A 24,356-nucleotide genomic window follows, 5' to 3' on the forward strand; every position below is an offset into this window, starting at 1 on the left:
GACTCCACAAGACCTCTGAAGGTGTCCTGTGGTATCTGGCACCAAGACGTTAGCAGCAGATCCTTTAAGTCCTGTAAGTAGCAATGTGGGGCCTCCATGGATCAGACTTGTTGGTCCAGCACATCCCATAGATGCTCAATCGGATTCAACAACTTGAACTCTTTGTCATGTTCCTCAAACCACTCCTGAACAATTTTTGCAATGTGGCAGGACACATTATCCTGCTGAAAGAGGCCACTGGCCATCAGGGAATACTGTTGCCATGAAGGGGTGTACATGGTCAGCAATGATGTTTAGGTAGGTGGTACATGTCAAAGTAACATCCACACGAATGCCAGGACCCAAGCTTTCCCAGCAGAACATTGGCCAGAGCATCACACTGCCTCTGCCAGCCTGCCTTCTTCCCATGGTGCATCCTGCTGCCATCTCTTCCCCAGGTAAACGACGCACATGTACCAGGCTGTCCACATGATCTAAAAGAAAACATGATTCATCAGACCAGGCCACCTTCTTCCATTGCTCCATGGTCCAGTCCTGACACTCACGTGCCCATTGTAGGTGCTTTCGGCAGTGGAGAGGGGTCAGCAGGGCACTCTGACCGGTCTGCGCCTATGCAGCCCCATACACAGCAAGCTGCGATGCACTGCATGTTCTGACACCTTTCTATCATGGCCAGCGTTAAGCTTTTCAGCAGTTTGTGCTACAGTAGCTCTTCTGTGGGATCGGACCAGATGGGCTACCCTTCATTCCCCACGCGCATCAATGAGCCTTGGGCGCCTATGACCCTGTCGCCGGTTCACCGGTTGTCCTTTCTTGGACCACTTTTGGTAGGTACTACCCACTGCATACCAGGAACACCCCACAAGACCTGCCATTTTGGAGATGCTCTGACCCAGTCGTCTAGCCATCACAATTTGGCCCTTGTCAAAGATGCTCAGATCCTTACGCTTGCCCATTTTCCTGCTTTCAACACATGAAATTCAAGAACTGACTGTTCACTTGCTGCCTAATATATCCCAACCCTTGACAGGTGCCCTTGTAACAATATAATCAATGTTATTCACTTCACCTCTCAGTGGTTTTAATGTAGTGGCTGATCAGTGTATACTGTATATAACGTGCCTGGGTGAGTGAAGACAGACACAGTGGGTGTGGCATCAGCAGACTGATCACACTGTGAATTCGCTGACAAGAGGTGGAAATTTTAGCCGCTGAAATCGGTCTGTGCTTGCCGAAATTCAAATGACTGCCCCCAGTGGCCGAAGTTGGAAGTGTTGTTGAATGTATGGGCACATTTGAGCTCCAGTTTCTGGGTGAAATGTCTACAGAGTATCACCAAAAGTGAGTTTTATTTTTAGTTGTAAATAACGTAATAAATTTAACAGGAATGCATACCCACTAACGTAACCGACACTGGAGTAAAAATTTAGAGCGAAAATGCAACCTCTGAATCACACTCACCATTGTTTATGTGAACATGATAACTTCCTGGTTCCCCAGGAGCAGAACCCATCTTGGAGGTCAGTAGCTCTACAGTAAAAACGTGTTCACACTTAAACTGAATTGAATCAAAAATGTCGAAAAAGATATAGCTGCAGACAGACCTCCAAAAAGGGGTGGGAGCTCCAAACCACCAACAGAGGTATAGGGGGCCCCTAACCTAACCCTTTCCATAACCCTAACCAAGTGTGGAAGTTGGATTTCCCTTTTGGAGTAAGTGCAACCCCCTTTTGGAGTAACTCCGCCCCTATATGGGGTAACCCCGCCCCCATTTGGAGATCTCCAGCCTGCAGCTATATGGGGGTTGATTTCAGTGTACATGATCTTTCGGAAGCAACAAGTCAATTTCAAGTGTAATCATGCTGGCTGTTAGACCTCAGAAAAGGGTTTATTTTAAATAAAATGCACATAAAATATTACAAATGGGGGAAATTAAGTCTTCGTGGGGATTATTGTGACAAATAAAGTGGGAAGGTGGTGTCCTCACTGTGCTTGCTCTTACAAAAATTGAGATTTCATGGCAAACTTGCCGCAAATTCACCACTGATTATTTCCACGTGCAAATGAGCTTTGCAGCAAACTTGCGGCAAAATATTCATTGTCACCAAAAGTTTGCTGCAGGTTCACCACTACTGGTGAAGAGCTGCAAACTTCATGCAAACATTTGCAGCAAATCACAAGCTCATTTGCATGTGAAAATAATGAGTGGCAAATTTGCGGCTAGTTTGCCAGAACTCTTGATTTTTTGTAAGGGTTAGCATTGTGAAGGTGGGGGCAGAAAAAGAGGGTTTGGTCCAGTTTAGTGGTGTAGTCTGGTGGTCATGCGCGCTTCCCCCCAGTCTGTTTTGTTTCAGTTTTCCACAGCATTTTCAACATAAAGGTTCACTTCCTGTTTGGCAACTTCACTAGCAATTGATTGCAGATTCATTGGAGAATGGGGAAGAAAATTAAAAATCCATTAGGTCACTTTTGTGAGGTTTGGTCTGAAGATCATCTTACCAATTTTGGTGAATAATGGGCAAAATGCATAGCTGGAATAATAAAAAAAAAAAAAAACAATATCCAAAATGGCAGAAAATCTAGTTGATCTAGTTTAACACTTGTTGCACTGAACTCGGTTTGCCCCAAGGAACCAGAGTACAAAAAAAATAATTCTTTATTATAATAATGACTGAGCCACAATTTAAACAGCTTCAATTTCACTAATTGTGGGTTGGAAGTTCTGCACAACGTACAATGTGGTATTCACATGACTTTTTTAATCAGTAGGTCACTGTGTCATTAGGTCATGTAGATCACTTTTATTTCCTCCTTCAAATGCTCAATTATTTCCGATCATGGGATGTGTAATCAGTGTGTGTGTGAGCGGGCGGGTTTGGGTGGTTTACAAGGAAATTTTTTTAGATTACAAACTGGTAATTACAAGGGTATTATGCTATAAATGTAGACATTTCTAGTGTCCCCATAATTCAAATCACTTAAAAAAAGATAAAAATGCAGAACGTTTTTTGTGAGGGTTAGGTTTAGGGGTAGGGTTAGGGGATAGAATCTATAGTTCATACAGTATAAAAATCATTATGTCTATGGAGAGTCCTGGCAATGATAGCCACACCAACGCATGTGTGCGTGTGTGTGTGGTTGTGCTCTCATTCACATACATCACCTAAGTGCAAAGCAACATGCATGCAGGCTGGCCAACCGCACATCTTCCTCTAGACATCACTCTCTATATCAAACTTTCACACATGTACGCACACACTTACTCTTCTTTGAATGAAACCCTTCTGCAGAGAAGCGAGTTCACACTAGTTTCTGGAAACGTCTTTTGATGTTTTCTGATATTGATTGATGAGTCTGCAGGGAACAGCATTCTACATGTCAATCAGTCAGCTCATTTGAGACTTACACGCACTGTATCACTTACAGAACATGAAGAAGATTAGTGATAACTTTGAGATGTGGGTGGCAGAGGGCAGCTTTGTCTTTGATGTGTGTTATCAGTTTTGGCAACTGTTGTACTCACATGGATGTACATCAGGCCTGTAAGCAAGAGGGAGTTTATCATTCGTGTTCAGCCTGAATTGAGGTTAATTATAAAACTGATAGCTCAGACTCTAAATTCTGATTTGATGAGCCATATTCAAAGCTGTTGTAAAAATACAGATGCACGTACACATGTGAATGCACATTTATATTAATGTGACAAGTTGCTACATTGCTTGACAACCATAAATGACTTAATGTATAATAGTAATAATAATACATTACATTGATGTGTTTTACTATATTGCTTTTACTGCAACATGATCACACAGGAAATAGACATGTTGCTCACGAAAGTTCACATACCCTGAAATCAAACTAATTCAGCTGAATTACTGACAAGCGGAATTCCCCAACAGACATTTTTGTCCCCAACAAACTTGAATCTATATCCCTGTAGAGCTGAAACACGGGTTTTGGTCCCAAAGAAACCAGGAAGTAACTGTATTTACATTAATAATGGTTAGCGTGGGGGGGCCAGGGCAGCTCAGTGAGTATTGACACCGACTACCACCCCTGGAGACGCGAGTGACTCCAGCCAGGTCTCCTAAGCAACCAAATTGGCCCGGTTGCTAGGGAGGGTAGAGTCACCTGGGGTAACCTCCTCGTGGTTGTGATTACTGGTTCTCGCTCTCAATGGTGTGTGTGGCAAGTTGTGTGTGGATCACGGAGAGTAGCATGAGCCTCCACACGCTGCGAGTCTCCGCGGTGTCATGCACAACGAGCCACGTGATAAGATGCTCGGAATGATGGTCTCAGAAGCAGAGGCAACTGAGACTTGTCCTCCCCACCCGGACTGAGGTGAGTAACCACGCCACCATGCGGACCAACTAAGTAGTGGGAATTGGGCATTCTGAATTGGGAGAAATTGATTTGTAACTAGTAGCACTTAATAAACATGAAAATAATAACTCTAGAGCAAATAGTTTTCCTAAAAATGTATGTCCACGTATGTGGACATTGGGACTAAGTTGTGAAATTTTAAATAATACCAAGCTTTTTGAGACGTTACAGACATTACATCAGAAATTAGCATAATTAATTGTGATACAAGTGTTGGCCAGCATCATGCAATCACTGACAACCATGTTAAAATAAAATTACATATAATAAATTCTGAATCTATGTATTGATTATCATTGTCTCATGTCTGCCAAACATATTGAATTGTTCAAACATCATCTGCAGCCTGAAACTGAACTATTGTTCGAATTTTAGGAGTGAATGCACATAGCTACATAAAGAGCTATAGGATGCCCCCTATTTAGTGAATGAACCTCCAGTGTGCTGTCTGTCTGCACTGGTCTCAGGACAGTTCAAAATACACCTTATTTTCATCGTAATTTCATATAAAGCCTCTGAAAGCAAAAATGTTCAGCTTTTGGATGAATCCAAGGAAATAATGTGTTAAAGTACACATGTGTACATTGTGTTTAACAGCTTGCCTTTTTGTGATAAATCACTCCAAATTTTAAAATGGCATATCGGAGACTCTAATCTTCTAACTCAAACAAGTTTTAATGTAAAAACTTAATTAGGTTTCCTACCAGATGTAGTTTTGTTGCCGTTTCTCCCAAAGACTGCTGTGGTCAGCACCATGTTGTTTTGTCACATGACTCCGTGCGTTGAAAGTTTAACCCTTTACTGTCAGCATAGAGTCTCCTGAAATGAGATCAGCTGGTTCAAATGAAATAAAATTATGCATTGCATATAGCAAAGCCAAAATACAATGTCCACCTATGTGTATGCAGGGTCACACAAGGTTAAGGCACTTTGTTACATGGTTCGATTGTTACACGGTTCACTTGTACCTCTTACCTCTTTGGGGATGCTCTTTAACATGCACGGACACTTCTGCTAATTTTAATAAGAGGAAGCATCCCAATGCTTCACAAAAATATAGCCAGACTAATGGCTAATTGGGGAGATCGAAGAGCACATTTCTGTTTTTCTTTTCCTTGTTCCTGTGGGTGTAGATTTACTGAAAAACTCTGGTTGCAACATTATATGATGCAACAGGGAGCATGGTGGCACTAAATGATACAAAATATTCCTACAAATAAATGTAAGAGCACACACAATTTACACTTACAGACATCATTTAAGTGAAACTATTTACTGTGAGAACACTACCACGCAGGGAAATCACCAACACTTCAAAAATGCCAAAAATATTTCAAAACACTTTCTAGACGTCTTCAGTGGCAAGCAATGACTGCTGCTCAGAAAATCCTCTTTAAAAAAAAAAATACCTTCACTGAAGGACAAATCAGCTTCATCTGTTGATGATTTTAAGGACATTTCTGTTTACTTTTGTGCAATATACATTCTTGGTTCAGTATAGGGTTGCCCCTTGATGCCTTATGTAAAATCTGGGTCCTGAAGCAAAACCAGTTGAGAACATAATGGATAGCATAGAAATCATTTAGAAGGAATGCTGTCTGAAATTAATAAAGCCCTTTGAGAACATCTGATGTCATTGCACCTGAAACACCTTTCTGCATTACTAAAAACAAATTCAAGATGCCATTGCGAAGGGGAATGTTTTTACAGAAATGTAGTGTGAGACAAATCTGGAGGCGACTGTGTTACAGGAAGAGAAATTAAAGGAAACCCAAACAGTGTCTGTGCTTTCAAATAGTATGAATACTCCCTCTTGCATCTGTGTGTGTGTGTGTGCTGTGATTTGTTTGGGTGTGTGTGGGACGTTAAAACACTGATACACCCTGATCTCACACCATCTGAAATGACATCACTTTTCATGACCTGTTGGTGACCCGTTGTCATTCCTGAGGCCCTGGATAAGAGTTCCTAAAATTAAATGTGACCTTTGACCTTTTGAAAAAGGAAAAATGTGCTTCTTAAAGGAATGCTATGGGTTCAATACAAGTTAAGCTCTATCGACAAGCATTTGTGGCATAATGTCAAAAAAATAAAATAAAAATAAAAAATAAAAAAATGCCACAAATGCTTGTCGATAGAGCTTAATTTACCACAACAACAACAACAACAAAAAAAAAAGGTTTTGACTTATCCCTATATATATTAAAAATAAATATAATAATAATCTGGGTTACAGTGAAGCACTTACACTGGAAGTGAATGGGGCCAGTGCATAAACATTAAAATACACACTATTTAAAAAGTATAGCCACAAAACGTAAACATTGTGTGTTGACATGATTTTAGTGCAATAAAATCAATTACTAACCTTGTAAAGTTATATCCAATATTACAACTTCTTTCTCATGATGATGTAACGCTGTAAACCCTGAAATCTGAATGAAGGACACGTCGAAATTAGCTTTGTGCTTTGTGTTTGGTTATAAACTTTATGCCACAAATGCTGCCATATATGTGAGGCGTCTATTTCTCAAACTAGAGACCCTGAGTCTTCTCTTTACTGTTGTACATGAAACTGGTGTTGAGCGGGTAGAATTCAATGAAGCTGTCAGCTGAGGACATGTGAGGCGTCTATTTCTCAAACTAGAGACTCTGATGTACTTATCCTCTTGTTTAGTTGTACATCTGGTCTTCCACATCTCTTTATGTCCTTGTTAGAGTCAGTTGTCCTTTGTCTTTGAAGACTGTAGTGTACACCTTTGTATGAAATCTTCAGTGTTTTGGCAATTTCAAGCATTGTATAGCCTTCATTCCTCAAAACAATGATTGACTGATGAGTTTCTAGAGAAAGCTGTTTCTTTTTTGCCATTTTTGACCTAATATTGACCTTAAGACATGCCAGTCTATTGCATACTGTGGCAACTCAAAAACAAACACAAAGACAATGTTAAGCTTCATTTAATGAATCAAATATCTTTCAGCTGTGTTTGATATAATGGCAAGTGATTTTCTAGAACCAAATGATCAATTTATCATGATTACTCAAGGATAAGGTGTTGGAGTGATGGCTGCTGTCTAGATTTGATCAAAAATGACTTTTTTCAAATAGTGATGGTGCTGTTTTTACATCAGTAATGTCCTGACTATACTTTGTGATCAGTTGAATGCCATTTTGGTGAATTAAAGTACCAATTTCCTTCCGAAACAGCAAAATCTGTACATTATTCCAAACTTTTGGCCGCCAGTATATATATTCTTATCACAGTTTTTTTGCCCGTGATCCCAAACATTCCCAGAATCAAGGCAAAAAATAATAATTTAATAATAAAAATAATAATAATAGTGGTGTGCAGTCTGGAATTCACTCTAAACAGGTTTGGGACAGATACATAGAAGACATATATTTGTCTTCTAGGTTCAAATTAATTAGTTAAAGACCCTTAATTAAAAACCATAAAACCAAAAGAATAATTAGCTTAAAAAATAACATAATAGCCCTTACAAATAATGTAAACTAGCCGCAAGCTTGCCGCAAATTTGCCGCTCGTTATTTTCACATGCAAATGAGCTTTTGATTCTCCGCAAATGTTTGCAGCTCTACGCTAGTAGTGGTGAACCTCCGGCAAGCCTTTGGCAACAATGGACAATTTGCCGCAAGTTTGCCACAAAGCTCATTTGCGTGTGAAAATGATCAGTGGCTAATTTGAGGCAAATTAACAGTCGACAAAAGAACATTTGCTATTAAGCTAGCATCAAGTCAAGTGGCTTTATCCGTCTCACTCGTACTCTCTAAATATTTCCCCTCCTCATTCTCTTCCATATGCACCCTTTCTGTCTGTTTCTGGCCTTGAGTTCCGCGGCAGCGTAGCGTGGCCTTCTCCTGCTAATTTCATTTATCCCATTGACATCCACGTGCCTTGTGCTAAAGGTCTACGACTGCTACAAGGCTCCTCTGCGCATCACCTGCAGCTATGCAGCTGTTACTGTGCAGTCACAGAGCACCAATTAGTTAAGTGTTCATTAGCGCGATTATCCACGTACACGACAAACCCCTGACCCACGGCACAGAGGAGATAATGAGGGCTGCAGTAGGGAGGGGGGGAAGCATGTTTGAGTTTTAAATGCTAATAGCCATTGTTAGCACTAACAATAAGCAGCGAATTCGCTATGCTAGCGCATGATATTTTAGCACACACTCTTGCGTCTTATTCACAAACCACGTCGTTAAAATGCCCTGGAAAATCTCTGCACTGGATTTAAATTAATTTTATTAAAGGATAGTTCACCCAAAAATGAAAATGGTCTCATCATTTACTCACCCTTATGCCATCCCAGGTGTGTATGACTTTCTTTCATCTGCTGAACACAAACAAAGATTTTTAGTGGAATATTTCAGCTTTGTAGGTCCTTTCAATGCAAGTGAATGGTGGCCAAAACGAATGGTGGCAGTATAAAAGTAATCCATACGACTCCAGTGGTTAAATCTATATATTCAGAAGTGATATGATAGGTGTGGGTGAGAAACAGATCAATTTTTCAGTCCCTTTTTACTATAAATTCAACTCTCCGCCCAGTAGGTGGAAATATGCACAAAGAATGTGAATTGCCAAAAACAAAAGAAGAAGAATGTGAAAGTGAATGTGGAGATTATAGGAAAAAAGGGCTAATATATTTATCTGTTTCTCACCCACACCTATCATATTGCTTCTGAAGACATGGATTTAACCACTGGAGTCGTATGGATTACTTTTATACTGCCTTTATGTGCATTTTGGAGCCTAAACATTTTGGTACCCATTCACTTGCATTGTATGGACCTTCAGAGCTGAGAAATTCTTCTAAAAATCTTCATTTGTGTTCAGCAGAAGAAAGAAAGGTCATACACATCTGGGACGGCATGAGGGTGTAAATGATGAGAGAATGTTCATTTTTGGGTGAAATATACCTTTAATAAAAATGTATTTAAATACATTGCAGAGATTATCCAGCACGTTTTAAAGACTTTTTTGTGCATGGTTCACTATTACTTGATTTGCATAAATCTTTTAGTGAATTGGGTACTAAAATAACACAGACAACACAAAAAGAGGAGGAGCAATTCATTCTATAATTCTCTTCATGAATTAGAGACTCTAGCGAACTACAAAGTTTCTTTATATGATTTTGTTCTTCCATTCGCCTTTATTTACTGGTGAAGGACTTGGCCGTTGTTCTCCTTGCCCATGGGAACAGAAAGAGTCACTGTTACCTGACTCACCACTCCTACAGGCCTCTCACGGATCAGTGCTAATGCTAACTCTAACCTTGCCCAAGAAGACAGAGTGATTTCCTATTTGTATCCGCTGGCCAACATTAAGTGCTCCACAACATTAAGGCCAACATTAAGTGCTCAGTCTCACTAGTAGACTGAGAAGAAGTGTGTATCTAGTTAAAAGTGTGTGGCTTCTTAAGTCATTCATATATACAGTATGTGTGTGTTTGTTGCAGTGCCTGCTGGGCTGCTTTTGTTATATCCTTCGTTGTCCTAATGATTCAGTTTGTTCTCCTCTTGAGTCTGATTTCTCTTATCTTGTCTTCAGTTAAAGGAATATTCCGGGTTCAATTAAATAGCTTACTAATCTTATAACAATGAAGTTGTAATATTAGATATAAGTTTACATAGATAAGGTTAATAATTTTATCACACTAAAATCATGTTAACGTATAATGTTTACGTCTTGTGGCTATACTTTATATGTAGTGTTTATGCATTGGCCCCATTCACTTCTATTATAAGTGCATTACAGCGTCAACGATTTTTGCTCTTTTATTAAATAAAGGGGAGATGATTTGACATATTTTTTTTTTGTGGATATCAACATATGCCACAAATGCTTCCTTTCAGAACATTCCTTTAACTTGATAGTTTACCCCCAAAAAAGAAAATTCCATTATTTACCCAGCTTCATGTCATTCCGAACCTAAATGTTGTTATTTTTTCACAAACTTTGAAGAATATTTACACAGCTTTTTGTTTTTTTTTTTACATACAACAACCGTTTATAGTGATCATGTCTGTCAAATTACAAAACAAGAAATATAAACAACCTAAAACACATAAGAACCATAAAAACGACTGTATTCCAAGCCTCCTGCAGTAATACAATAGCTTTGTTAAAGGAACAGACTGAAATTTAAGTCGTTATTCACTGATAATCTTCCAAAATGTTGAAATCTCATTCACAATCGCATTCAGTTTAAAAATGACCCTTTGATGCGTTGCAGAAGATTGCGTAACAGAAAACGGGATTGGTTCTTGTTTCATAACCGAATGAAACGCGCTAATTCGATAGCATACGTTCAACACCCAGATGTCTATTTAATGTGTTTGTTTACATCTGGAAGACATATTGTTCAGGTTGTTTGCTCATCTGCAATACGTATGTAAGACGTTTCCTCTCGGATGTCAATAAAACATTCATCAGATGTCTTTGAGACGTTTATGATTTAGAATGTTTGTAAATCTGATCTTTTTAAGATGTTTAGCAGATGTTGAATAGACTGATGATGCTTTCCAGATGAATCGTTCTTAAACAGACAACTCGGAGACATACGTGTGTGAACTAGGCAGCTAAATTTCGCTCAGTTCATCACATTCAAATGTAGAATCAAATGTAGTCATATGGACGATCTTTCTGGTTCTTTTGTGGGGGGGGTTTTGGTCCTTTTGTAGCTTGATGACCATGTTGTTGAAAGGAAATGAGTTGAGTGAAGACTTTTCAGTAAAACCAGATACAGCTGATACAACCCACAACGTTCAAACATCTAAAAACTTTAGAGGAATCATGACAGCTTGCATTTCCTGTCCTGCATTGCAGCACATCAAACTAACAGTGAAAAGCAACTCTTTTTGAAACAGAGAGCAGAAGCATCTGGTATAGACTTCTAGAATGAGTGTTTGCAACTCTTGCTGTGAAATTAGAACTTGCAATTCTTCCTTTAACCAAGGGACCATTTCAATCACTCTCTTTCTCTGGCAGTGAAGTGTGCAATGATGTGCTAATAGTTAGTGAACGTATTTAAGCGTTCCCTCTCCTGGCTAAGCCATGGGTACGATGTTCACCAGCTTGACTGATATGACCACAGGCACATCGGCTGCTGCCCTCTTCCTTTATTTCAGCTTTCCTTCTTCACCCCATACCATACATTCTTCACCGCCATAAACTATGATCTGTCAAGCCAAATTATCCTTTCACTCAGAAAGAATGACAAATTTCTTACATGAGCCGTGAATGTTTGTGTGTGTGTGTGTGTGGGTAGCAGGAAATAAAATGAGCAAGAGATCCATTGCAAACTCTTCTGTGTAATTGTTTTTGATCTGGACCTGTTATGAGGAAACTCACAGTTGTCTGACGTCAGGTGAGTGGGATCAGTTGATATCGAAAGCAACAGAATGCTTGATGGGAATACATAGGACGTAAGTAAACATCCAAAAATGTGGCCCATGGCCATTTTCGTATTACTTTAAAATTATGTAAGTGAAGAGGTGGTAAACAAATTGCGTGGCAAAGAGATCATCTAAAGGAATGAAATTGAATCCTTTTTCTGTACTTTAGTAATAGTTCATGATTGGTGAACTTGATTTATTGTGATTCAATGGCCCGCCTGATATCGTATGATAAACGGTGATTAGATAAGGAAAAAAGATAATAAACTAAATACTATCTGCATCCCAATTTAAATACTAACAGTATAGTGGCATAACTGCATCGTGATTAGATAAGGAAAAAAGATAGTAAAACCAGATACTATCTGACCAGATACTATTTGCACCCCTAACAGTATTGGGGCATAACTGCATATACAGTGACAACACCTACCCCTAAACCTAACCCTTACCTTCCTTTACAAAAAATTAACCATTGTCTAAACAGCATCTGTCCTCTCTCCTCTAGGCCAGCTGAGAGGGATGGCAGAAATCTAAAGATCCAGCAGATCTGGGTAAGTATCAGTCTCTGGTAACATTAAATCTGCAAAATCGTCCTATTACCAGAACAAAATCAACACCACCACAGACACTCGCAGCTTGTTTAGAACATTCAACACACTTCTCTGTCCTCCCCCTCCACCACCTGACACATCACTGACAGCAGATGTCTTCACCACATTTTTTACTAATAAGGTTACAGCCATCAGTAATACATTCTCAGCACCACACCCTGCTAAACACCCGCCTCCTGTATGCAGCTCTTCTGTCTCTATGTTCTCTCCTCTGACTGACACTGAGGTCTCTAAACTCCTCCTCTCCAACCACCCCACCACCTGTTCCCTTGACCCCATTCCTTCCCACCTTCTCCAGGCCATCTCTCCGTCCATCCTACCTGCACTCACACACATAATTAACACATCTCTACTTACAGGCATTTTTCCCACTACATTTAAGTAGGCTCGATGTAACAAGGTTAAAATGGGCAAGGAGGAGGCGGGAACCAGCTGAACAGTTAAAATAATATTTAATTTTTTTAAAAAAAGACACAAAACATAAACGCACACACAGCAGCTGTGTGTGGCTCTCTCTCTCTCGAACTGCCGCATCCCACTGCACTTATCCCTCTCCTTGGCTGATTAGCCCGATTGGGGGCCGGGTGTGCGTAGTCACGGCCCAGCCCCGCCCTCCTCCTTGTCACACTCCTCCCTCCTTTGCCTCAGGCCAGGGAACCCCCAGCATGACGTACATCCCCCCCCCCCTTCCGCCCTTCTGGCAGGCTTTTCCCCACCTCTCTAGAGCTGGGGAGGGGGACAAGGGGAGGGAAAAACAAAAACAAAAAAAGAGGAGAGGGAAAAGGCAAGGCGGACGACAGTGAGAGAGAGGAGAGAGAGAAAAAAACTTGCTTGCCGGTTCCCAGACACGCCGTCGCCTGGTCCTCGATCACTCCACCCTCTGGTGGACGACAGCCACTCCTCCCTGGGTGGACCAGAGCAAGTCCTCCGACCCCTGGTGGATGGAATGCCCCTCCACGTTCTGGCAGCCGGTAGGGAGCCCCTCCGTGTTCTGGCAGCCAGTAGGGAACCCCTCCGCGTTCTGGCAGCGGCTCCACCGCTCCAGGCGGCCGGCAGCGAGCCCCTCCTCCCCTCTTGGATGGTGGCCGTTCCTCCGCATCCAGGCGGCCAGCAGCTCCTGCTCCTTTGGGACTCCACAACAGCACATCCCTCCTCCTTCCCGGGCTTCGACACCAATGTAACAAGGTTAAAATGGGCAAGGAGGAGGCGGGAACTGGCTGAACAGTCAAAATAATATTTATTTTAAACGAAAAGACACAAAAAATAAACGCACACATGGCAGCTGTGTGTGGCTCTCTCTCTCTCAAACTGCCGCATCCCGCTGCACTTATCCCTCTCCTCGGCTGATTAGCTCGATTGGGGACTGGGCGTGCAAAGTCATGGCCTGGACCCGCCTTCCTCCTCGTCACACTCGAGTAACCCCGCTGCTGAAAAAACCTGCACTTAACTGCACAAGAGTAGAACACTACAGACCAGTCTCTCTCATCCCATTCATGGCGAAAAAAACTTGAAAGGGCAGTTTTCAATCATATCTCTGCATGTCTCTCACAGAACAAGCTGCTGGATGACAATCAGTCAGGCTTCAAAAGTGGACACTCCACCGAGACTGCCCTGCTGTCTCTCACTGAGTCACTGAGACAGACGAAAGCTGGATCCAGATCATCCATCCTGATTCTACTGGACCTTTCTGCAGCCTTTGACACAGTCAACCATCAGATCCTACTCTCCACCCTCTATACTCTGGGTATCACAGGAAATGTGCTTGACTGGTTTAATTCCTATCTCTCAGGTAGGTCCTTCAAGGTAACATGAAGAGGTGAGGTGTCCAAGTCACATCAGCTACTTACTGGGGTACCTCAGGGCTCAGTGCTTGGGCCACTTCTCTTCTCTATATACACAACATCACTGGGACCCATCATTCAGGCACATGGTTTCTCTTACCACTGCTACGCTGATAACACACAGCTCTACTTTTCTTTCCAGCCCAACGACACCACGGTGACTGCTCAAATCTCTGCCTGTTTGGCAGACATCTCGGCCTGGATGAAGGAACACCACCTGCAACTTAATCCAGTGAAGACTGAGCTCCTTGTCTTTCCAGCCAACCCTGCTGTTGAACACAACATCACAATGCAACTGGGTTCAATACAGTAACGCCTTCCAAAACGGTCAGAAATCTAGGGGTGACCATTGATAACCAACTAAATTTTACAGATCACATCACAAAGACAGCACGATCATGTAGATTTACACTCTAAAATATCAGGAAGATAAGACCCTTCCTCTCTGAATATGCCACACAACTTCTTGTTCAGTCACTTGTCATAAATAGATTGGACTACTGTAACGCTCTCATTGCACAATTAGACCCCTGCAAATGATCCAGAATGCAGCAGCATGTCTGGTCTTTAATGAACCAAAGACAGCGCATGTTACACCACTCCTTATCTCTCTTCACTGGCTGCCGGTTGATGCATGTATCAAATTCAATGCTCCGATGCTGGCATACAGAGCAGTCACTGGGTCTGCTCCAGCATACCTAAAATAATTTCTGCAGAGCTACGTTCCCACCAGAAGCCTGCGGTCGGCTAAGGAATGGCAGCTTGTTGTATCAACACAAAGAGGCACCAAAAAACTTTCCCGGACTTTCAGTTTCATCGTACCACGTTGGTGGAATGACCTTCCCAACTCCATCCGTGAAGATGACTCACTTTCTGTCTTCCAAAAACGGCTAAAAACACATCTTTTCCATGAGCACTTAACCAGTCACTAAATTTTTATTTTATTTTTTAAATCTTGTTGCACTTTAATCTGTCTTGAATACTACTATTCTGATGCTAGTGAAACTTTGTAATACCGCACTTTTCGTACCACTGTCTCCTTAAGATAATGTATTCCTCTTTTGTAAGTCACTTTGGATAAAAGTGTCTGCCAGATGAATAAATGTAAATGTACAGTAATCAGAGTATTACCATGGTATTTTGTAGTAAAATCATAGTAACCACCAAATTAAACATGGTTAATACAGTATATTAACACCATATTACTGTAGTAACACCATGGTTAATTGCATTAAAACTATGGTTTCTGACAAAAAACATGGTTCCTACAATATTACTATTGTAAAACTACCTTTATATTCATTTTTATGTATTATTATTAGTAATATTAAAGGGATAGTTCACCCAAAAATGAAAATTCTCTCATCATTTACTCACCCTTATGCCATCCCAGATGCCTTCTGCAGAACACAAATAAAGATTCATACAATGCAAGTGAATGGTGACCAAAACTCCAAAAGCTCCAAAAATCATATAAAGGCCTCATAAAGTAATTCATAAGACTCCAGCGGTTTAATCTATGTCTTTAGAAGTGATATGATAGGTGTGGGTGAGAGACAGGTCAACATTTAAATCTGTTTTACTATAAATCTCCACTTTCACATTCTGAAAGTTAAAGTTAAAGTGGGGATTTATAGTAAAAAAGGGATTTAAATATTGATCTTTTTCTCGCCCAAAATGATTGCATCACTTCAGTAGACATACTGTATATTAAACCACTAGAGTCATATGGATTATATTCATGCTGCTTTTATGTGATTTTTGGAGCTTGAAAGGTCTGGCCACCATTCACTTGCATTGTATGGGCCTACAGAGCTGAGATATTCTTCTAAAAACCTTTGTTTGTGTTCTGCAGAAGAAAGAAACTCATACATCTGGGATGGCATGAGGGAGAGTGAATGATGAGAGAATATTCATTTTTGGGTGAACTATCCCTTAAAAGAAAATATTAAGAGTGGAGATAGGAAAATGCGAAATCGAACCCGGGTCGAAAAGGCACAGTTTTACCGGGGTGATGCCCCATGCCACTGAAGCGACATTCACAATGCAGTCTGTCGTCAATTTCTATGTTTCCAGTAGACTATTGGGATGCAAATAGCCTCACTGTGTGGCAGGAGTTATTTACACCTGGTTGCAAATAGTCACTCTGTATTAGGAAACATAATTTTCCAAAATGACATTCAAAATGTACTAATACTATGTGATGAATTTGATTGTCTTTCGAGAGACATTACATCTAGAGGGGAATTGAGCTTTGTGGTGGTGCAGTGGAAAGAGAGGAAGCCAACTTTCTGTGTAGCCATTTTGATTTTAAGATATCAAAGAAGTTAGACGGAAGCCACTGTTCTCTCTCTACATACCACATGGTTACGGTTGGATGTCTATCTGTTTCTTCTTTTTTTCTCTCTAGCCTCACACTTTCATTATGACTGGCTCATTCATGAACAAACATACTGGGTCTAATTCAGAAATGAAAAAAAAGACTTACTCAATATTTTGGTAGATCAAACAAGATACGAAAGATTGGCTTTCATTTAGACCTACAGTATGGACTCGTATCTTCTCAAAATTGTAACATTTATTGGGACCCACTTTATATTAGGTCTCTTTAATAACTATGTACTTAAGCATTTGATACAGAGTACTTATTTGTTATTGCATTGTACTTACATTTAAATGACCTACATTTAATTACATTTGTAGTTACATTGTTAACCCTAACCCTAATCTAAACCCTAGCTGTGTTGTGATTCAACCAATGTGAAATTAGGAATTTACAGGCATACAGATCACATTCAGCGTAACATACAGTTGTTATATTACGCTGTCCAAACTCACAACATCAACTGTAAATGTTAAAGCCTGTAGCTTGTCCAGTGGCTCATTAACGCAAACATACTCTAGTCTCAAGAGATTGTGATCTAAAATAACCTTCACTGTGAACTGAACAGATGACACAACTAAAGGTCAACACATGAATCAATGTCACTCAGGAAGTTATTCAGAGGACACTACAAGAGGTCTGTGCTCAGGGGCAGATCTACCGGGGTGGCATAGGTTAGCAAATGCCATCCTAAGAAAAAGCATTGCCACCCCAACATAAGTATCCAAATGTATTAAATATAAATGTAAAAAATATTATAGTTGATGTTGACATTGTGTAGGGATTTATTCATGTCAAACTGCCTAAACTCTCACCGAACGCCCAAATGACTACAGACCCATAGCATGATTGATTACAGCAGCGGCCAATCCTGTGATTGATTACAGCAGCAGCCAATCACAGCATCAACCAATTGCCTACCTACTACTGCAGTGCGTGTACAGTGTTAGGGCTCTCACAGGTAGTTGAGCTTATTTCCTCAACAACAATGACCACATGGACGAATACATGGGGGAAAAAAAAAAGATTAATTTCTCAGTTGTTTCCAAGTATTCATTGAATGTTTATTAGATACATCACTGTCATCGGCTGCTATCAGTGTCGTTTAGTGTCGGCAATTTAGTGTGTGGTAACCAGGTGAGCTGATTGTTGATGGGATGCACCGGTGCGCAGTGTGTTTCCTCCCTATATAAACTGAGTGTTTCATGGCTGGGTTGTGCGATGGGAGAGATGGTTGTTCGTGAGCTGTGTCATCTCGTTCATGGGCGCTCACGTGCATACTGACTTTTTTTCCAGGTTCCCACTGCTTGTGCGGAGAGTTTGTGGTTGTCACTGTCTGAATTTTGGAGTTCGCTGTTTATCATATACAGAACTGTCAATAAATGTGTCTGTGTTTACGCTACTCTCGTCTCCCCACATCTGTTATTGCATTTTATTTTTAAATTGTAACACCCATACACTGATGTACAGGTGCAATTTTGACTTATTAAAGTAAAAAGTTATATTTGAGCAAATTAGAAACCCAAACCTCAAAAGTTACTACTAGACCAATCAGTCATGTTCTTAATCAAAGTGCTGATCTATGTGATAGTGGCAGATGAAGAGATGAAATAACCATAGTATGTGAAATATCTGGGTGCTTGAATTGGTCATTAAGAATAACTGTTGATCAAAACAAGTAATTTAAAAGAATCTTTTACTGTGCATGATTTGCAGCACTGCCCCTCACAGTACAATTTTCTGTACAGTTTATTTTTTTTTAGACCTAACTTTGTGTTAATTTTCGCTTTCAAATGACTTATTCCAGCTGTTACAAAGGTGATAGGCCTACAGGGCTTTATAAGCAGAATAACATTGGATATGCATGCATTTTCCATCCATGTGTACACTTAACAAAATATATATATATTTTTTTTTTGCCAACATAAGGTGGTGACGTTTAGTCCAGATTGCCGGTTCTATATGTGAAGCATAGGAACATTTATTATTTGTAGATGTAGTGACTCCAGCCAGGTCTCCTAAGCAACCAAACTGGCCCGGTTGCTAGGGAGGGTAGAGTCACATGGGGTAACCTCCTCGTGGTCGCTATAATGTGTGCGAGAACGTTCTCGGTGGGGCGCATGGTCATTTGTGTGTGGATGCCGCGGAGAATAGCGGGTCTAAACGGGTCTCTCAAAACAAACAGGAATTTTTTAAAGCACCACAGAGACACAGTGTTTACAGTTTTCAAGAAAAATAACCTTGAAAGGGGCCCCTAGAACCGCCCCTGATGAATAACCCCGCAAAGTCGGATTAACGAGTGGGAAAGTCGGAATTCTAGATGATACACGAGTTTCCGTGTTGGGATGTTGGAAGGGGGGGTGTCAACATGAAAGATGATAGGAAGTAATGATTTTGCAAAATAATTTCAACTTCTGTAATTTATATCAATAAAATTAATTTGTTTTATATGTCAATCAACTAATGACTCACCCTTCGCGGTTTGTTTTAAGCAAATTAATTATTAATACGTTAGATACCATGCATTAATAAATCATATATGTCGTTTATAAGTGATGCAGGTTTATTCACCGGTACAACAGAATTTTTTTTTTTTTGTCGTTGTTCATTTCGTAATTGTTTGGCTTCTTCCGTATTTTGTTTCCCGCTTGATTGCGTGACATGTCATAGTAACGAATGCCCGACTCAGAGGTACAAGCTTCCCAGGTGCACTTGAAGGCAGCAATAAAGCTGTTCAGTCATGACGTCAATTTGTAGGCGAACCCGGAAGTCTAATTCGCCATTGGTTCCCTCGGGATTTTCCTATGGGTTTTATAATGGAGTTTTTGAACTTATGTGTAAAATAAGGTGTGTGGTAAACATTACTTAATGATACGAGGATCTTTTGTTCTACAACATAAATTTGAATTTTGAAGCCATTGTGCGTATTTTTAAATATGTAATTCAATACGGCTTTAAAGTTTACGTTTGAGGTATGAATGTGTGTAATTTCTGTTGTAGAAGTAATGTAATCAAGTAATGTTTACCACAGAAGTTCAAAACCCCCATTATAGAAACCCATAGGAAAATCCAGAAGGAACCCATGTCGAATTCTCTTCCGGGTTTTTGGACTACAAGCTGAACAGCTCTATTGGAGTGTACATGTGTGAGGTAAGTATTTTACAGACTGAAGCAGGAGAGGAAGTAACATACGTCATATCCTGACAGTAGTGTTGTACTACACCCGAAGATATAGGTTAAAGGTGCTTGCAGATAGCAAAACGTGGGCTTGCGTCTGGCTCTATGCCCAGTCAGTGATGATTCAGTCTCATTAACATATTCAGGAGACAGTAGTGGCTTTCTTTTCATGACAAACAGGTGCTCCTATGTGGCTGTGTGAACCTCCTCACGCACCACAGGTGTCATGATTTTAGTACATAGGCTACAATGACTTCCCTAAATGTCTATTTAGAGGCGCTGGGGCTAGTTGTCACATTTTTTACTCCAGTGTTTCTCATCCTAGGTTTAATTTTTACAAGTACATTTCTGTATGAGCACAAAAAAGCAATAGGAAATTTCCAGCGTCATTGCTTAGGGAAAAACATAGAATTCATTGAACACATGTTTTTGTGACAACATGCTCTCTTGTTCTAACATGTTGTCACTATAAGTTGTCACAGTGGAAACAAGCCATTAATAGACTATTATATTTTTAGCAGTATTAAACAATTTTGAAACAAACAATTAATGAAACAGCAGAAATAGAAAAGGTAACATAACAAATAATTGTTTAGACCAACAGAAATGGTAATTGATAAATTATACAAACATACCACATATACATGTACAACATACGTGACCATCTCCCCAGACCTGATATTTTTTTTAAATACCTTTGTCCTAAGAAAACTGTTCATTATTTCAGTATTTAGTTAACCCTTACCTCTATTGCGTTCAGATGAATGTGCATACACCTTCTGCATTTGCGGGTACATTTTGACCTAGTGGAATTCAAGCATATAAATCATTCATAACCCGATGGCTTTCATCTAAAACTATATTGTAAGTCATTAATAAGTTCTTAACTGTTTATACATGTAAAAAGATTGATCATTTTGGCATGTTAAGTGCCTACGAGAAACAAAAATTGTCCAAATATAAATAACACTTAATAGGCACTCATTCTGTGAAATCTCATTAGTAAAATCATGTCTGCATGCTTTGCAAACCTTTAGTCATTGTTGTGTTTGCATGTGTAATTAGTTCTTATGTACAATTATTATACTTTGTTTGGAGAGGCTTTTGGACACATGGAGATGTTACACTATGATAAATTATTTTTGTAATGCTATAACTTTTGATTGCTTTGTCGTATCAATAAAAACAAAATTATCTGATATAGATGACTTGATTGGGAAGAGAGAGAAAAGTTTTTCAGAGCTATCTTATTTACACCCAGATACATATCATGTCAAATCAGAAAAAAGTACACTTTTGGCTGAAGGTTGTGTGTGTGTGTGTGTGTGTGATTTTTCAGCAGTTTACTATGCTGAGTGTCTCAGAATGTATCTTAATCTATATCATTAAACGTTTTTAAAAGTTTTCTTTACAGTGATACCAAACATATGACCCTCCTTGTTTTTTTTTTTTTTTTTTTTTTTTGTCAAGTTATAAGCCTTTAATTTTGGTTAGGCAACTGAAACAAGAAATCTTTAAAAACACCTTCAGAGCTTAAAGGGTTAACTGACAAATATAAATGTTATTAATTAATATGCCTAATAATTGAAGTAAATAATTAATGATTTTTTAATAATAAAATGTAGAAATTCTTTGACATTATATACATTAACTACAGCAGAACCAATGTGATACATGTGAAAACATGTTTGTTTGTTTTTATCAGCATTTCTGTGAAATTTTGTCTAAATATAACATAATATACAATTTATATTAACATCTATTGTGAGAATCATTAGTAATTTAATTGAATTTCCTGTTACTCCTAACTAATTTCCTCTTTCAAGTCCAATTTATAAAATCTGAAAAAAAAAAATAATAATAATTGTGTGTATTTTGATAGTCTTGACAAAGTCACAAAGTTTGGTTCCTGTACTAAAAACTATGCGGTTTTTAAAAATGATTATACCTCTCCCATGTCAAAAATGAGCAGAACGCAATAGGCGGGTTAGTGTATGCCGGTGTGGTTTTATTGTGTTCATTTGTCTACCCAATAGCAATTACAAAATATGATGTTGGAATTTTGCTTTGAAGGATTTTCACACACGCACACATAAAAAAACAAAAAACAATTTAAGACAGTTCTGAACTAGGTGTTTGAAACCAACACACAAAGTGGACTTTTGACTCAAAAATATAAATATAATATATATATTTGTTGACATATAGGCCTTGGCCTTGACAACTTGCCCCATTCTCCTCTCTGTGAAGGATTGTGTTGCCTTGTTAAATAGAGTTAACATTTCTCATTATCATTTAATTTGTCATGCGAGTTTGTTAAAAGTCACACTTTAAATCTCACATTACTGATACATCACTCTTGCGAAAGCAAGTTGTGTACGTGCTGCCTGTCTGTCTGACTTCTCCAGGCCTGCTTGAGTGAAGTGTAGGCCTCCTCCACCTCTTCCACCCTGCTGTGTGCGGGGGCGTAGCCTCTGGAATTTGCCCGACATGGGAGAGGTTTCCCGGTCGTTCACTAAGAAGGAACTACTGTGTGGTCATGCCCATAAATGGGGCTGATATCAGTTGCCAAAAAGAGAGTCAGTATACTTATGAGCAATAAAGCGCTATGGCTACCTCAACGTAGGGATCTCAAGAGACATTTAATACGTGTTAAGGGCCATATATCTGAGGAATCAGACTCTTAAAACTCTATAAGGTAGGTTTATTATTCCTCACACAGGAGGCTGCATGCTATATGACTCAGTAAGTAAAAGTCCTCTAATACAAACATGATGTCAATAAACACTCATAAAATTAGTCAAATGAATATGAGCTGAATTATGGTGATAACTTATATAAACGTCTGAAAACGCTTACGTCCCTGTACTGCGCATGAGTAAAACGTAAGACGCTTCGACATGCGTCATTTCCGTCAGGCATTTATTTACTTTCCACCTCTTTGAAACATCGTGGCAATGTATGGTCTGAAACACAACTGTCCTCGCGTTCCGCCGCTGAACAACAACTGCGAGTAAACGTCCCGTCTCCTTTGAAGCAATGTAAGCTGAAGTATGTACAAACTGACATTAATCTTTAACAACGCAATCAAACAGGAGAGTAGCCAAAGCAACTGCGATACAACGTCATCCACGTATCTTGTTTTGGACTGAATGGGTCACATGACTGCGTCACATGACTAAAAATGCGTCATCGTTTTCGAAAGCATCCGTTTTCACAGTCCAACTCGAAAACGGCGTTTTCAAATTTATCCACTTTGGAGTGCGTTTTCAAAAAGCTCCGTTTTCGCGGACAAAAACGCCGTCTCAGTGTGGACGGAAGGCCAAAACGGAGAGAAAAAGTTGCGCTTTCAAACGAAAACGTATTAGTGTGGACAAGGCCTTAACCTGACTGAATCAAATGTTTTAAATGTTTTCACTCCAGTCAAAAGAATTGCTTTAAAAGGAATATTCGAGGTTCAATACGAGTTAAACTAAACCGGCAGCATTTGTGTCACAACATTGATAACCACAAAAAAAAAGATTTTAGACTCAAACCCTCCTTTTCTTAAAAAAAAAAAAAAAGCAAAAATCGAGGTTGCAGTGAGGCACTTACAATGGAAGTCAATGGGGCCAGTTCTTAAATGGTTTAAAAGGCACAAATGTGAAGCTTATAGTTTCATAAAAGCACTTGCATTAATTCTTCTGTTCAAACTTGTGTATTATTTGTGCTGTAAAGTTGTTTAAATCATTTGATGGCTGACTACTGTATCTAAGTTGTGAAATTGGATACAACTTTACACAGAAAAGGTAAGTGATTTTGTCACACTAAAATCATATTAACACGCCTATTGTTTACGTCTTGTGGCTATACTTTTGAAACAGCGAGTATTTTAAATGTTTACAGACTGGCCCCATTGACTTCCATTGTACTGTAACCCAGATTTTTGCTTTTTTTTTAATGAAAAGGAGGAACGAGTCGAAATTAATATTTGTGGTAATCAATATAATGCCACAAATGCTGTCGATTGAGCTTAACTTGTACTGAACCCGAAACATTCCTTTAATGTGACTAAATAAACCCGACTTCGCTAGGTTATACCCACAGACACACACACACACAAAAAAACGTTATTTTTGTTAACTGAACGGTTTCATCTTTTTCAGTGAAGTCGCCAGAGGTGCCACCTGATTTAACGCATAAACATCCCCACTTCGAGCTGTTTTCGTGTATTTCTCAAGTCCTTTGACCACAATGGCGTTTTTTGTTTACTTAGGCATGGGAAATTTTTCTAAAACAGTGCCTGGGTAACTGTTGTGGCCACTTTTTGAGTCTCGTCTATGGAAACAAAAATAAGCGAGCGCAGCTCTCAGTCTCCCTTTTGTTTGCACTCTCGCCTCCAGCCTTGTTTTCAATCTCAGCGGTTCCTGGCAACAACGTCATCGCCCATCTGACAGCTCGTGGAGTGGAACGAAATCTTGTCCAATCAGCGGCCGCCATTCTCTTAACCACGCCCCCGAAACTATGACTATAAAGTAACTTCCAGACTC

General features: G+C 39.6%; 1 long non-coding RNA gene across 2 annotated transcripts in view; it reads right to left on the reverse strand.

Annotated features, from left to right (window-relative positions):
- The window catches only part of LOC127443808 (uncharacterized), a 45,013-nt gene extending 24,383 nt beyond the window's left edge, over window positions 1-20,630 (reverse strand). The window contains exons 1-3 of one of the 2 annotated variants that reach the window (XR_007897707.1): window positions 20,573-20,630; window positions 5,091-5,205; window positions 3,264-3,354 (exon numbers count right to left, since the gene is read on the reverse strand). This is a non-coding gene — a long non-coding RNA (uncharacterized LOC127443808). The remainder of the gene's footprint in view (window positions 1-3,263; window positions 3,355-5,090; window positions 5,206-20,572) is intronic. The other variant, XR_007897706.1, reaches the window with a different exon arrangement.
- Between the last annotated feature and the right edge of the window lie 3,726 nt (window positions 20,631-24,356).

This window comes from Myxocyprinus asiaticus, chromosome 7, assembly GCF_019703515.2.
Source record: "Myxocyprinus asiaticus isolate MX2 ecotype Aquarium Trade chromosome 7, UBuf_Myxa_2, whole genome shotgun sequence".
Lineage (NCBI taxonomy): Eukaryota > Metazoa > Chordata > Actinopteri > Cypriniformes > Catostomidae > Myxocyprinus > Myxocyprinus asiaticus.